Raw genomic sequence first — 15,790 nt, 5'->3', positions numbered from 1 at the left:
TAAACTTTTATTCTGAATGAGAATTTGTACTTTGGTTAATTTATAGCTATATCCTGAAAACATGGGAAAGGTGGAATGTTTACTATGCTTTTAGGCCATGTTACTTGTAGTGAAATGACCCCTGAGTGGAAAATATTATTTGCATTGAGAGAACAAAAAATGCATGAAAGGAAGGCATGTCTTTGAGCTTCTACCAGTTCAGTGATTCTGGTGAGTGGGGCTGTCCCTTTTGGGGACCCTGAAAGCTATGCCTTTGGAATTATTACAAGGGTTACTGATGACTTGGTGTACTAGGCTTCTAAGCCAGATGGGTTTCTGCACTCATTCAATACAGGTATCATCCCTATTCTAAATGAAAGCTGCAACTACAACTCACATTGAAGAAAAATGACCAATATTGTCCTGCTGATGAGCTTTATCTCCTGTCCTATGTCCTTCTAAATTAATCTATTGTCACGTGTGGCCTATGGGCATCTTGCAGATGAACTTAGAAGAAAACTCCCTAGTGGGCTTTGCAATGAGGAAAATAAAATAATTTCACAACCTCCTCTGTCATCATTTAAACAACATAACTTTACTCTAGGTCACTTACGATGTCTTTAGTGATTTTTTATTCCCTCAGTAATTACTTATATACTAAGTCACAAATTTACCCAAAAAACCCTGATCCAGTATCATAAACATCTCAATAAAGTATATTTTCAGCTTTATTACATATCAAAATGGACTTCGCAAATTCATAAAATAAATAGAATTAATAGTTAAAATCTAAGGTTACTTTGTTTATATTAAAAGAATAACATTATTAAACAAGGAAAAGCAACACTGGTTCAGTATTAGACGTATTGTTGGGATGAAAATATATCTTACAAATGAGGCTATAAAATTTTTAAATGATCTTTTGGTAGACACAAAAAAGATAATTGGCAAAATTAAAAACAGTTATCTACCTATTATCTATCTATTGTTAAACAAGAAAGAAAAAAAATCCATAATGAGATACAGAATACTTCAAATAACAGCAAACCTATTACAAGCTGAAACTCTAGTGGCATTACCATTAAAATAAAGAAAATGATGCTTACTATTAACCAAAATTAACATTATTGTAACAACTTTATCCTATGCAATAAAAATGGAAACAAACATATGATTTGAATCTATTAGGAAAAAATAATCATCCAGTAGAGACAAAATTATCATTATTTGATAACATATTTAAGAAGCCCAAAAGACTCAACTGAAAAAGTATTTTAAAAATTCAGATTTCAAAAAATAGATTATAAATGGATATAAATACTAATGAGTTGCTTTTCTATTAATACATGAGATAAGTAGTTTGAGCTAAAATATCTATGTACACTAAATATAAATATAGAGAGATAAATTTAACAATAAATTTGTAGGATCTATACAAAGAACACCATTAACACCTGACTGAAGATGACTTGAACAAGCTTCTGGATAGACATAACATATTCCTAAGAGTGCAGATGCATACTTATAAAAGACATTTAAATTTTTCTTAGATTATCCAATACAAAATGCAATTCTAAATAAAATGCCTAAAGGTTATTTTAGAACATATTAAGATCTTTGCAAATTTAATTAGGAGAAAACAGATAAGAATAGTAAAGAAATTTTGAAAATAAAAAAAAAAATTATTGGAGACGTAGAATACCAAGTAATGAAACATGTTATAAAGCTTAAAAATAAAATAGCACAAAACGTATTTAAGAATAGAAAATCAGTGGAACAGAATAAAAGTCTACTGTTTTTAAAAGTATCCCAGCACTTAAAGTATAATAATAATAAAAAAGAATTCTCTGCCATCATAAAACTTTTACCTCTCTTAAAAGACTGTATTAGAAAGTCCATAAATCAAATCAGTGTGGCAAATATGAAATATTCAAAAAAATGTGACTGAGACAGGTGATTATTGCAAAAATGTCAATATTAGAGAACTGTGTCACACCACACAAAATAAATTCCTATAGTGTAATAAATTAAATATAATTTAAAAAATCAAGTTTTAAGCAAAACTAGAAAAACATGTGAGACTTTTTGTTTGGTACTAAAAAAGGAATGGAATATCTAAACATAAAAGTAAAGGAAGCAAATATAAAAGAAATATTTGATGCATTTAATTGTTGCCTTTTTAATATATGTGGTTAGATCCCACCAACATTAGATATCAATAAAAAGTTTTGTATGAAACAATGAACGGCCTAAAACCTTCAGTCCAGTTAACTGTGCTCAGTGGATACTTATTGTTTTTCCTTGAGGTGAACCCCAACCAAACCATGAGGTATTGAAAGAGATAACATTTCTTTCCCTAAATAAAGCATTTCATGAGTGTCTGTGGTACTCTAGAACCTAGTAATTAGGTACTATCAGTGTTTCTCACAATGTGATGCTAAGACCACCACCATTAGAATTACGAGGGGATTTTTGTGTTAGAAATGTAGATTCTAGATCCAAACCCAAGCTTGCTGCATGATGATGTTTGGTATTTAAGGTCTGAGAGTATGCATTTTAAGAATCCTGACAGCTTATGTATACCACTTTTTTTTTTTATTACTAATGATGCTCGTGATAAAAAATGAGTAATATCATCAGAAACAATTTTAGATCCGTGGGGCTTGATATAATTATAAAACTAAGAGATGCTTGGAGTGTTGGTGTGGGAGAAGGAAAAACGTTTGGTTAGGTTTCCTCTACATTGATGTCTCACCCACAGAGTTATCCCATTGTTTCCTTCCTTTCTCTGGTCCTTTGCAACCAACTTGCAGATCTGCTTTTAACTCCCTAGGTTTAACTTTACGGTGATTGGGAGTAGCAGTGACCTTGAAGCTTCCTGTAACAACCTCCTTTGATTTTTTGTTATTATCTTCTGTTTCAAACAGTTAGTCTGGCCTCCTGGATCCCCTAGCAGCTTCTTTACAAACCTCAAGGGACCGCCCCAGTAGGGGACATATTGCTTTACCGTTAGAAAAGTTTATCTAGCATTGTTTTTCAGTGCTTTGTGAACTGTAGAGCTCTGCTTAAATGTATAGTGACATTATCTTTGCCATTATAAATGTTTTTTTTTTTTCAATTCCAATGTTCCAAAGCATTATGAATAGATTTTTTATAAAGAGGATCATTAAAACAGTGTGATTATAGGCTGTAGCAATAGCAATGAAATGTTGCATAGTAACCCAAATTATTTCAGCTTTTAAAAATGTCCCTGGCCTTTTTCATCAATTAAAACATATAATCACTGTCTTTTGAATGGTTTTTAACCATCAAATTAAAACTCTATGAAATACTCATCAACAAAGTCTAAAGTCACTTTTCAACAGAATAATAATTGAGGGACTGGCCTAAAAAGTTTTCAATCCATCTAACTAGGTAATGGAACTTTCTTAAAATTTTTCAACTAGCCCTGTTCTTGAGGTCATGTTTAGATAGGCAACTGAATTACAAGCCATTGATTTATTTACTAATGGATTCCACACCAGCAGAGTCCTTCATACGAGGTTAAACAGAAGGAAGCAAAAGTGAATCTGGGAGCTTCAAGGTCTCATTAAGAGGAAGGAAAACAATCCAAAGTGACATCTACCTCTAGTATTATCAACCTCCAGACCCTAAAGTAGAGATGCTAGGATGCTATGATTACTGATTGACATTGGTAACTATTGAGGCTCAGCACCTGTGTCCTCAGTGCCTCAGATACCAATAGCCTGTGACAAATATATCACTTCCCAGGTAACACTAGTTTTGTTCCCATTTCTATTTCTATAGCAGTTCTTTAAATTCAATTTTACTAACAATCATTATGCATTAAGCCTAAAATCCTGAAGGTTAAGTCTATAAGGAATACAAAGATAAGGCCCCGTCATCAAGCTGCTTACAACTCAGTAGTGGTGATAAGTCAAGCACTAAATTGTTGTAACATGAATCATATTACTGTAAGGATCATAAGAACAACTTTTGTTCACAGTGGTTTAAAGAAAAGGAAAATTAATTTTTATTGGAAGGAATCAGGACAAGTCTCAAATATTCTGGTAACTGAAACAGCTGTATAGGAAAGCCTCAAATATTTAAGTTCCTTATCAATAATACCTAACCAGTTAAAAACATAGATATGCTTTTGAGACCATTTCTCTTTATTCACACTCTTCTACAAGTTTTTGAAATTTTCCATTTGTCAAGTAAAGAACTGTAAACATTCAATGTTATTTTCTCAAATATTTGCATTTCTTGCCAAGTAAAGTGAAGGATGGGAAAGTGTATTTTCAAAACCTGCAGCAGTGTTCTGCAACATGTTAGGGATTATGGCACATTTCTATTTGTTTATAGATTACTTTTGTCCTGTATGCTCCTGTTCTGACATCTCCATCATAAGCTGATGCTGAAAGCACTTTGTTTTTTAATTCATTACGTAGCAACCTCCTGTACTAACTACAGAAGCCCATGCCACAAACAAAAAAACTATGAATACCTGTTATCCCACCAACCTTGATTTGAAGTGGGAGGACAATGTTCTTTTGCACAAGAATCTTTAATTTAGCAAATTTTTAAAAAGCTCACTTCAAAATCTATAGCTTCAGAGAGATGAAAATGATGATCGTTTCTTATTAAAATACATTCAGTGGGGACAATTATGGAAAAGCGACATTTAAACCAAAAGGGTTAGATAGGAATTTCCTTTGCTAAAGAAAGAATGTCCTCCCTCTGTCCCTCTGTCCTCCCTTTCTTTCTTATGATAATAGATAACATTTACCAAACATTTTTCAACTGCTACATATGCCTTTTACACACACATTTATTTGTTCTTTACAATACTGTGAGACAGCTGACATGATATCTAATTCACAGGTGAGGTAATTGTAACTTGCTCTAAGTCATACCAAAGATTTGTGGTAGATTTGGAAAGTGAGATCAAGGCTATCTTCTTATGCTCTTTGCACTACATTAAATATACATTTCTGGGAGATTTTCCATAGGAATGCAAAAGTATGTGAGATGGAGTAGCCATTTTCTGTAAGGCATAGCCTATGGAGTTTGAGAGAAAACAGTTATGTAAGGAAACATAATGCTATGTAGTATATAGCCAGGGCCACAGAAAGAATGCAGTTTCCTTAGTTCTGTATGGTCAGGCTATTAAGATAAAATAATTGGGCTTTTAAGAAAAAGGTTGCTTACTTGTAAAAATCATTGGAAAAAATGAATATTTGGTTTATATGACTCTGGACCCCCAAGGCCTGTTGATTTTGTAACCATTGCTCTCTAAGCATTTCTGATTCTTAGGAATGAAACAAAGCAGAGCTTTTGAATATTAAAATAAAGGTTGAAGAATGAAAATCTATTATTTTTGCTCGTCAAATAAAAATGAAAAGGCCTGAGAATGATGTGAGAGAAATAAATTCTAACCTTGCCCACTAAGCTGCAAAATTCTTTACTACTTTAACTAACGGTCAGTAGAGGGTAATGTGATTGTGAATCACAGGCACAAAGAGTTATGATTAACCCACAATCGATTTACAGTGGTCCTTGTAATTCATTGCCCACATAAGTCCTAAAGATGGGATAGCTTTAATATTTATAACACATGGTTCTAGGCTAGCCTCTCACACTTTGGGCAAATTAATAATTTAGCAGTATTAATCAATTCTTCTGAATTTATACAGCACAATAAATCATGATCAAACTCATGTTGAAGTACTTAAGACTGACTTTAAAATATATATAGTTTTGTTTACTGCTGTCTTAATTGCTGGCCTACCATGTTTTATCTGCTATTTTGTTGAAATTTTAATTTGTGCTCTCACATAGTCATCACAGGGCAGAAACTTTCATAAAAAATATGAATGTATTTAAATAAGTGAACAACTTTTTTAAAAAATCAATTTTTTTAACCTAGTAAAGAAGTGGTATGCCCACCTCTAAATCTTATCTCTTGCCTGTTTTTCTTGAGATTGTCAGAAATACTAAATATGTTTTTTAAAGTTTTTGAAAGCATTCTGGGAAATCACAAAACCGAATGCAGCTTCTTTCTCCTCCATGGACAACTTTTTCTTGAAACATATGACTGCTGGGTTCTGGAAGACAGAAGGCCAGAAAGGTTGGGGGTCTAGGTAATTGAGTGTGGGAAAAGAATTGGTTGATTCTCTCCTTCAGGCTGGGTGTGTCTGAGAAAACAAGTGCAACCTGCAGCGAAGCCAACAAAAAAACTAAGCTTGAGGAAAGCTTGGTTCACAGAGATCTGTGGCTCCCAAGACCTCCTGACTTCCTTCCTTAGATATTTGTTCCCATGAATATGCATATTCTGTTGCCTTGGAATCTGCCAGGAAGGAGTTGAATGGATGGACAGAGACCTCTCTCTCCTGGAGTCCTACAGCTTGGGACAGACCAGAAGACTGGAGAACCCATAGCTGCTTCTGTGTGTCTCAGGAGGGGAATGGAGCCACCTTGTTTGTTCTCGCCCACACAGAGAGAGGATATTTTACCTTCTACAATTCTTAATACTGCTGGTCCCTAGGTTACTTCAACAACTAGTCTTGAATCCTCATGAGCTGACAAAGAAAAAGAACAATTCATATAGCAAGTTCCACAGTCAGAGAGGGAAAAATGAATTAGAACAAGTAGAATACACTCCAGGGAAATAGCAGTGTGGAAGATTACAATTCTAACAGAAAATTAAAAAGAGCACTTAACTGGATTCAAGTGAGATAAAAAAAAAAATCTTTGAGGCTGCAAACAAATAACCCAGTCCCAATTTCTAAACCAAGATACTGAACAGATGAATTGAAAGAAATGCTTCTAAATGTAAGCTTCATAGGAAAAGCTAGGGTGACAATTGCCCTGGTTTGCCTAGAATGCTCAGTCATAGCCCAAAAGCCCCATGTCATAAGGAACCTTTCAGGGAGGCAAAAAATTCAGCTTTTGGCAATGGGTACAGAAGGTTAGGGAGGAGTAGTATCAAACTCAAAAAATGGTGGCTCAAAAAATAACAGCTGAAAGCAACACTGTTTTTGTAGCAGATGGATATGGCATAGATTATGTTTCCCACAGTTGCTGTCACTGTTTTTCCTCCTGACTGCTGATGTTGGTAACTGTGATTTCTGTTCACAATAATGAATCATCCCTTGTTGCATCTCTGTGAGTGCAGACGCGTAAGTGTGTTCCTTAAGCACATTGTAATCATGAGTATTAACAGTCCTTTGTCTGTGGTTTGAGTATTTATTTGGTATCATCTTGATACCAAGATAATGTTAATTTAACTTAAAATATTGTGAATACTCTGTTCATTTTTTTCTGAGCGTTCAGATAATAAAAATGAGAAGAGTTATAATACAAAGGCCAGCATGACCCGAATATCAATGAAAAATAAGGCTAAGTGACTGTGTTATCTTATTACAGATGGGAGAACACAAATAACCGGATCAGGGAGGCAAATAACCATGCACAGTTAAAAACACTGGCTACTGAGTTAGTTTGGGTGTACCATATGAAAAAACATATATTATTGTACGGTTTCTCTGACAGCTCTATAAAACTGAGTGAAGCTACTTTTCCTTATTACAAGGTTTCAAATAAAATGTGCTGTGGAAAAACAAAAAGACAAAATTTTGATAACAGATTTGTTGGCCTCTTACTGTATAGAGCTGATTCAGATCTTACTTAAATAAGCATGTTTTCTACAGTAAAGTTATGTGTTAGATAAAAGCAACAAAAACTGATTAATCTAATTTTTGAGTACTTTTATTTTAAATAAATGGAGCTTCAAATCATTTTCTAGATTTCCATAAATATTTTAACAAAACAGTTGAAAACATAAAAGTCTACTTATATTTTGTCCAAATACAAACTAGACTTGGCCTCTATCTGCGTATTCTGTAGAAATTGCAAATGTAAATTTAAGCAAGTTTCATTTAGTCTACATTCTTTTTTTTTTGAGACAGAGTCTCATGCTGTTGCCTAGGCTATAGTGCAGTAGCATGTCTCAGCTCACTGCAGCCTCCACCTTCAGGGTTCAAGTGATTCTCCTGCCTCAACCTCCTGTGTAGCTGGGACTACAGATGCATGCCACCACACTTGTCTAATTTTTAGTAGAGACAGGGTTTTGCCATGTTGGCCAGGCTGGTCTCGAACTCTTGGCTTCAAGTGATCTGTGTGCCTTGGCTGCCCAAAGTGCTGAGATTACAGTTGAGAGCCACCATACCGGGCCTTAGTTTATAAACTTTTTATCAATGAAAATGAAAAGATCTTACATGCAAAATGAACTGTATAGCTTGTGTACAACACTGCTTACCTGTGATATTAAAGCTTTCATAATTAAATTTTTTTATCACTTTTCAGTTACCTCAAAATATGCAGAAAAACTTGAGGGTTTTTACTTAAAGAGATGGAAGGAGATAACTGGCTTCCTTAGACATGACTACAAGATGACTACTAATGGGTAAAATATTGGGCTGTCATAAAATCAATTTCAAAGTGTGAGACAAGAAGAACGTCCTTCTGTAATTTGAAATACAATGAATGACAATGCAGAAAATAATATAGTAAAGTAGAAATTTGTACGCTATATTTCCAAGCTTGTTTGATGATTTTGGAAAAAACCATAGGAGTATAAAGAAGAATGAACTGACCGTGCTTGTGTTGCTTGATGGTGAGTGTAGATTGTAACAAAGACTCCTAGTGAAACAAGGACACACTAAAAAAAAAGAACTACTTCAGAACTTTTTTACTACTGAAACAATAAAAATAAAAAATAAAACAATAAGTCACTAGAACAGGGTAGCCAAGTTAAACAGGACTTTCTCAATTTCTTTACTAAAACTGGAACTTTATAATCTAGCAACAATTTCACAAAATTCAAATTACGCTTGTGCTTTAAAATCATTTTCCTGAGAGAGATTTCACTTATAATAACATCCAAAGCACTTCAGAGTGTTTAAAAACGATGGACATCTTAGGTATATTTAGCTTATATGATGAATTTATAGATGCAAAGATGATTGACAGAAATCTAGCCTTTTAAAGCAAGCTTGTAGAATCAAAGTGTATGGATATCTTTTTGAAGAGCTGGAACTAATTTCTACAAGTTCAAAGACATTATTGCTAATAATTGAACTCCTATTTTATAGTTGAATGCTTGTTAAGAGTATATTTAGCTTGATGTCATCACACTGGAATGACACCATAATAAATGCAATGCAGGCTTGGTAAAAGTAGCATTGCAAATCAAAGTGCATTTTATGTTTGACTTTATTCAGTTCTACATTAAATAAAGGAAAGGGAATCCCTGAAAATTACAGGCAATTCATCAAAGTATTATTGGAGAAGAAAGAGTAAAATTATTCTACTATATTTGGGGACAGAAAAGAACATGTCATTGCTATTGTTATTTAATACAGGTAATATCTGTTAAATTAGTCCTGTAGTATTTATGTTCCCCTTTTAAAAAGTTTCACATTTATATATCTTAAATATATACTACAAATTTAAATATCCAACACAGAGCCAGAAAAGAGTAAAAATAACTGCTCCATCAGAGGACAGAAAAAAACTTACTAAAATATTGTTGTACTTTTGTCACATCTATTATTTAATTAGTACTACTATCAGTTACTTATTGACCCTGTTAACTGTCCTCGTTTATATAATAGCATTTTGTAATGAAAATAAGTAATACAGAATAATATATAATTTTAAATGAATGCCTATTTCATGTTTTTATGTTAAAGTAATAAAACATATACTATTATTATTATATATTGTATTATTATGGGTTTTGGTGTGATACAGTTGTATTCTGTGTTGTCTATCTATCCAAAAAGCTGGTTACTTTTAAATGAATGTTGCTGGCATAACTGACAGGAAGAAAATAAAATCAAGTACTTTTTGTACTCTGATAATTTTCAGTTGGACTAAATAGTTTAAAATAAATAATAAAATCCTATAAGGAAAACCAGGAGAACATATATAGTACCTATAAGGAAGAATTTTTAACCAACTTATTAAATCCAGAATATATATATGTAAAGTTAGACATTTGTTTAACATGAAGCATTTAAAAGTAGCTGTGTATGTGAAAAGATACTAGTCACAAAGTCAACAAAAGACTGACAAATTTGGAAAAAATTGGAACACGGGGGACAAACAGTTAATATTTAAAATTATACAGATGCTTCTCTAATGATTTAACTAGAAAAAGAATGGCACAGGCAAAATAAAAATAGATGGCATCTGAAAAGGCAATTCAAAATGGTACAAATATATATGTCCAACAACCATATAAAAAATACCCAACTCATTAGTGATGAGCACAAAATAAAATGAGTGGGATACTGCTTTATATCTATTAAATCTCTGGCAATACTTAATATATATTACTGTATTAAATCTCTGGCAATACTTAATATATATTACTGATGGAGATATATGGAGAAGTGTACTCTCACATATTGTTAGTGGAAACGGGAAAATGTTATAGTCTTTTTCAAAAGCAACATCTATTCAAATTAAAAAATACATGGATGTTTTCTAGCCCAGCAATTCCATTCCCAGAATCTATCTAAGAGAAATAAAAATTTCAGATTAAAGTACAAAAATACTCAGTGCATCATTGTTTATTGTGACACCAAATTGGAAATAGCGGTAATGCTCATCAGTCATGGAATGATGATGTGTTTCTGCCAGGAAGCATTATGGAACCATTGAAACGAATCTGCTAGAGCTATACAAGGTACTATGGAAGGATTTCTATGATACATTTGCAGAATATAAAAAAGCAAGACACATAAAGTATTTTTAATGTAATTCTATTTTTTAAACCAACAATGACCAGGAATTATATACATATGTGGGTGTATGTGTAAACATGTTACTATATTATTAAAAATGCTTAAGGAAAAATATGGAATAATACTATGTATTCCATTTGTTATCTTTTGAGGGTAGAAAAATATGGCTGGAGGTAGGGAAAAAAAGAAGAATGGGGAAAAGCCAAGCAGAATGGTAAAAATAATGCTTTAAAAGACATGTGCAGTTACATTTATGCATTTATGAAAATTACATGTGTGTAAATATGCTATTGAAGGTTTTTGTTTTTTAATAAGACTTTTTGAAAGTCAAGTTTATTAAGGTCTAACTCATACATAGTCAAATTCATAATTTTCTGGTATACGAAAAAGAATACTAAATAAAAGCCCAAATATTTTTATGTTTAGAGTTTTTAAATAGCATCATTAACATATACAGCAAAATAATATTTAGCTTTTGAGTCTTGTGATTTATAAGTCTTAGGGTATTCATAATTACATACTCATAGTTGCTTTGCTGTAATAACTGATTTATTCCTAGTCAGGCTAGGAGGGCGACTGACACATACTTACCTTTAAAGTGAACAATATGTTAACACAAAATTATAATGGAAGAGGCTTGGAGAAAACCCAATACACATAAAATTTATGCTAAAATTGCTAGATCTTGCCATCTGTCCATCTATATTTCCCTCTCCCAGCCACTCTGTCAACAGGTGTGTGTATGGATTCTGAAAAAATACTAGGGAGAAATTTTACTTTTGAAATTATATTGTAAAACAAACTAGATCCTAAAATAAGTGAGACATTTCAACTTTTATAACAGAAATCAATTTTATCTCTAATTGGGCTCACCTTCATGAACAGTATTTGCTCTCATTTCTCATACTTATAATTTCTTAAGTGGCTGTATTATTTCTTACTCTTGATTCTTAGATACTCATTTTCTTTTGCTTGGTGTGTTTTTCTGTTCACCTTTTCTCTCAGTTCCACTTATTTTTATTTTTATTTTTATTTTTATTTTTGAGACAAAGTCTCTCTTTGTCGCCCAGGCTGGAGTGCAGAGGTGTGATCTCTGTTCACTGCACTCTCTGCCTCCTGGGTTCAAGTAAATCTCTTGCCTCAGTCTCTCAAGAAGCTGGGACTACAGGCACACATCAACATGCCCAGCTAATTTTTTATTTTTAGTAGAGATGGGGTTTCTCCATGTTGGCCAAGCTGGTCTCAAACTCTTGACCCGAAGTGATCTAGCCACCTCTACTGGGGTTACAGGTGTGAGCCACCACGGCCAGCCTCAGTTCTACTTTCTACTATCCTCTTTAACTTCGATTAATCTTTTCATAACTGGGATCAGCTTAGATGCCACTTATTCCTTAGAGCTCTCCAGGACCCTAGGCTTTGGTTAGTGTCCCCCATATGATCCAATTGCACCTTGTATTTACTCCTAAAACAGCACTTTAGCACATTGCATTATATTGCCTCTTTTGATTTTGCTCTATGCCATGTAACTGTAAATGTTTGATAGGCTAGAACTGCATGCTTTTCAAGCTCATATCATCACCTCACCTATGCCTAGCGTGAGGCCCAATATTATCAGGAGTAGGCAAGTAATAAACATTTTTTGCTAAAGAATTATTCACTTTCTTTCTTTTTCATGGTCACAAGACCACCATACTTTGAACTCCCTATTCATTCAACTATCACTATATTCCAATTCTCAAACATTGGTAATAAGGACCAAGTCATAACAGAATGTTGTGACAGATCAATGATATTTCTGTCATATACAGATCATACATAGTGTTCCATCAGAATAAAGGTATATAAGGTACCACTATTAAGTTAAACCATTGTGGTTTAAGTAGCATAGATACCAAAAGATTCAACAAGTGTAGGTATGACTCAGACGGCACAGTTTCACAGAATGTTCTGAAATGTTGGCAGTGTTCTTTATCTATGCTGTCCAATATATACCCACAAGCCACATATGGCTACTGAGCACTTGAAATGTGGCTAATGTGATTGAGGAATATAATTTTTAAATTTTATTTAATTTTAACACATTTAAATTTAAATTGTAACATGGGGCAAGTAGGTTATTACATTGGACGTTACAAATTTAAAGATATTTGTTCCTAGGGAAAAGTATGACTTTTTGCCCTCCTAGACCCACTCGAGAACAGTCATTTTTGGCATGTAATCGTAGATGGCCTTGGAATTCAATTAGCTCCTTCGTGTCTATACATTACTATTCCCAATTAAAGACATACCTCAGAGATAATGCAGGTTCAGTTTTAGACCACAGCATTAAAGCAAATATTGCAATAAAGTGAGTCACATGACTTTTTGGTTTTCCAGTACATATAAAGGTTATGTCTACACTATATTGAAGTCTATTAAGTGTGCAATAGCATTATGTTTATAAAAGCCAATGTATATACCTTAATTAAAAATATTTTATTGCTAAAAAACTGCTAACAATCATCTAAGTTTTTGCAATCCTTTTGCTGGTGGAGGGTCTTGCCTCCATGCTGATGGCTACTGACTGATCATGGTGGTGACTGCTGAAGCCTAGAGTGTTTGTGGCAATTTTTTAAAATAAGAGAACAACTAAATTTGCCACATTCATCAAATTTTTCTTTCACAAAAGATTTATGTATAGCATGTGATGCTTTTGGATAATATTTTATCCATAGCAGAACTTCTTTCAAAATTGGAGTCAGTCCTCTCATACCCTGCTGCTGCTTTACCAACTAAGTTTATGTCATACTCTAAATCCTTTGCTATTATGTTAACAATATTCATAACATCTTCACCAAGAGTAGATTCCACTTCAAGAAACCATTTCTTTTGCTCTTCCATAAGCAGTGATTCATCATTCATTCAAGTTTCATGACAAGATTGCAGCAATTCAGTCATGAAGTCAGGCTCCTTGTCCAATTATAGGTCTCTTACCATTTCTGCCACATTTGTATTTACTTCCTCTACTAAAATGTTAAACCTCTCAAAGTCATCTATGGGGGTTGGAATGGACTTCTTCCAAACTCCTATTAATGTTGACATTTTGACTTCCTCCCATGAATTATGAATGTTATTACTGGCATCTAGAATGGCAAATCCTTTCCAGAAGGTTTTCAATTTATTTTGTCTAAATTCATCATAGAAATCACTTATACGGTAGCTATGGCCTTATAAAATATGTTTCTCAAATAAGATTTAAAAGTCAAAAATACTTCTTGATCTATGGACTTCACAATGGATCTTGTGTTAGCAGGCAAGAAACTATTAATCGTCTTGTACTTCCCCATCAGAGCTCTTGAGTTACCAGGTGCATTGTCAATAGACGGCCATACTTTAAAAGGATTTTTTTTTTTAAATTTTCTGAGCAGTAGATCTCAACAGTGGGCTTAAAATATTTAGTGAACCATGCAGTAAACAGATGTGCTGTCATTCAGACTTTGTTGTTGTACGTATAAAGCAAAGACAGAGTAGATTTAGAATAATTTTTAAGGTCCCTAGTATTTTCAGAATGGTAAGTGAGCACTGGCTTCAACTTCAAATCACCAGTTGCATTAGGTCCTAACAAGAGAGTCAGACAGTCCTTTGAAGTGCTGAAGCCAGGCATTGATAGATGCTGAAGCCATCTAGCCATGAAAGTTCTAGATGGAATTTTCTTTCAATATAAGCCTGTGTTATCTACATTGAAAACCTGTTGTTTAGCGTAGCTGCCTCGATCGATGGATCTTAGGTAGGTCTTCTGGCAAACCTGCTGCAGCATCTGCATCAGCGTTTGTTGCATCATCTTCCACTTCATTTTATGGGACAGCTTCTTTCCTTAAACATTAAGAACCAAGCTCTTCTAACTTTTCTTCTGCAGCTTCCTCATCTCTCTCATAGAGGTGAATAGAATAGAAAAAAGTTAGGGCCTTGGTCTGGATTAAGTTTTGGCTTAAGGGAATGTTGCAGCTGGTTTGATCTTCTAACAAGACCACTAAAACTTTCTCCATATCAGCAATGAGGCTGTTTCACTTTCTTATCATTCATACATTAACTGGAGTAGCACATTTAATTTTCTTAAAGGATTTTTCCTTTGCATTTATAACGTGGCTAATCATCTCACGGAAGAGGCCTAGCTTTTAGCCTGTCTTGGCTTTCAACATGTCTTCCTCACATGTGACTCTTCCTTTCACTTGAGCACTTAGAGACCATTGTAGGTTATTAATTAGCCTAATTTCAAAATTGCTGTGTCTTAGGAATTAGGGAGGCCTGAGTAGAGGGAGAGAAATGAGTAAACTGCCAGTGAGCAGCCAGAACAAACACATTTACTGATTAAATTAGTCATCATGTGGGTACAGTTCAGGGTGCCTTGGAACAATTACAACAGTAGTATCAAATATCACTGGTAACAAATCACTTCAGCAGATATAATAACAATGAAAAAGTTAGAAACTTTGTGATAGTTACCAAAATGTCACAGACACTGTTGAGAAAATGGACTTGCTTAATGCAGGGTTGCTGCAAACCTTTAATTTACTAAGCACACAATCTCTTTGAAGTGCAATAAGCCCCATAAAACAAGGTACGCTTATGTATCAAAAGAAGCTTTAGGGCAGACAATTTTTTTTTAGACTGACTATACAGATAATACTTAACTAAATTAATAGCTTTGGGCAAGAGCAATTACATAAGAGCTAAGAGAAAAACTCAGCATTTGATTATTGCTTAATAGTGAAAAAGAATTGCCCATGTAATAACACAATCCTCTCTGAAAAGCAAAATGGGAAGATTTTCTTACAAAATGAAGGGAAAATGAGTAAACTAACTCTTAAATTAAGACTTAGTGTTGGCAATATACTCACTGTTCATGGTAGCTTTTAAATTACTAAATGCAGCATTTTCACATTATTACTTTGTTATGTTATGAACACATGATGATATTTTGAAGATGATGATAGTTCACAGTCTATTACGCGTTACAG

General features: G+C 33.6%; 1 protein-coding gene across 2 annotated transcripts in view; it reads right to left on the bottom strand.

Moving 5' to 3' along the window:
- GRID2 (glutamate ionotropic receptor delta type subunit 2) overlaps nt 1-15,790 on the bottom strand; it is a 731,875-nt gene that overhangs the window by 184,948 nt on the left and 531,137 nt on the right. The gene's annotated exons all lie outside the window — the stretch shown is intronic.

Source organism: Cebus imitator, unplaced genomic scaffold (genome assembly GCF_001604975.1).
Source record: "Cebus imitator isolate Cc_AM_T3 unplaced genomic scaffold, Cebus_imitator-1.0 Scaffold144, whole genome shotgun sequence".
In the NCBI taxonomy this organism is placed as follows: domain Eukaryota; kingdom Metazoa; phylum Chordata; class Mammalia; order Primates; family Cebidae; genus Cebus; species Cebus imitator.
This window is presented reverse-complemented; position numbering and strand designations above follow the sequence as displayed.